The following is a 1,518-nucleotide window of genomic DNA, read 5'->3' on the forward strand; positions in this document are numbered from 1 at the left end:
GAAGGACAAAAATACAAAGCCTGCAACTGCAGAAAGAATAACTTCACCCTAGGTTTATAGATGTTAATGTAGCTTGTTAAAGTCTTCTGCAACAAGAGAGAACTCAGATGTTCTAGAAGTGCTCCTCATGGCATAACATCTCCACTTAGTAGCTAACATTTAAAGAGACACATTATCTCAGCTTACCTCTCTGATGTTGGTACTGGTTTCTGGTACATAAAAGGCACTCAAGCTTCTGGAGTCAGAAGAAAAAATGGAGGGGACAACAATCAGCAGCTCCCTAGTGCCTCAGAGGCCACCACCCAGCTTCCCCAGCTAATGCTTTGACTGAAAACCAAGGGATGAGGCACCTCACCCCCAAAAAGGAAGCAGAACCCCCTCCCTGACCCTCTTTATCAGCCCCTGCTCTATCACTCCCATCAGGCCTCCCCTGCCTGCCTCACCTGCCCCTCATCTGTGTACTGGACCAGCATTGGCTGTAAATTGCCATCCATGGCAGATGGATCCAATTGCTTTTGACCTTACAGTTTCAATAATCAGGTAGGCTTTTCACCTGTCACCTACCTTGACAAGCAAAGTGATGTTGCAGATGGAAAAAAAAAAAAAAAACAGCAAGGAGGAGGGGAAGAGAGGGGAAGGGGTGAGAAATGACAAGCTTTTCCTGTCTTGCCCCAGGTGAGTGTTGCAAATTGGCAGCAGTGGTGAGAGAGTCACCCAGGGTTGTCATGCAGTGATTTGAGTATTAACAAGCATCCTTCATTGTTTTAATCCACGATGTATAATTAACCCCTTGGAGCCACCAAGTCTGGGAGTGCTCTTGTAAGGGCTGATGTAAAAGGCAGCATGACACGCTGCACTGGGAATTCCTAACAGCCCACCATCAAAGGTTTAATCATATGCAATTTATGCCTTTGCAGTTTATTATATATTGGGGCTTGCTGGAGCCTCTCCTGTTATCATGCACCAACATGCAACAACTCCGTGTAATCTCCAGTTGAGAGCATTGTCTCACAAGTGCCCTTTCCCTACAGGAAAAAAAAAAAAAAAGCCAAGCAATAACAAGGCATTTTTAAAGAGTCTAGACTGTAAATTGAATAGGAGGAGATGGAGGCTGAGAATGGAAGATATGAATGTAGCTCCTTTAATACAGGAGATCACGCATACATAACTTGCTTTAACTCTTGTGACAGTTTTGGAGCACACAGAGGGATGCCTGAACAGAAAGGTTTGACTATTCTGGGCTCTAAAATATTTCCATTAAATATGTATATATCACTTTTCCCAGATGGAATTTCTTGATACCCAATATATGTGTTCTAGCAGCAAGTAACAACAGAGAAATATTTATTAAGATACAAACTCTACAGCAGCAGGCTGTCCAAAGGAAACTGCTGAGACTCAGTTTTTGTGTGGACAGTGTCAGCTCCAAGGGACTCTCTGCTCCAAGCTAGAACAGAAAAAAGCAGCTTCTCTCCTGGCTCCAATGCTGCTTCTGCACAGCCCCATCCCCATGCACAA

General features: G+C 44.1%; 1 long non-coding RNA gene across 1 annotated transcript; it reads left to right on the forward strand.

The window, feature by feature from the left end:
- Nucleotides 1–226: 226 nt before the first annotated feature.
- On the forward strand, nt 227–1,181 carry LOC137485000 (uncharacterized). Its single transcript, XR_011005144.1, has 2 exons — nt 227–675; nt 918–1,181. It is a non-coding gene; the product is annotated as an uncharacterized lncRNA (long non-coding RNA).
- The last annotated feature ends 337 nt before the right edge of the window (nt 1,182–1,518 follow it).

Source organism: Anomalospiza imberbis, chromosome 18 (genome assembly GCF_031753505.1).
Source record: "Anomalospiza imberbis isolate Cuckoo-Finch-1a 21T00152 chromosome 18, ASM3175350v1, whole genome shotgun sequence".
NCBI classification, from domain to species: Eukaryota; Metazoa; Chordata; class Aves; order Passeriformes; family Viduidae; genus Anomalospiza; species Anomalospiza imberbis.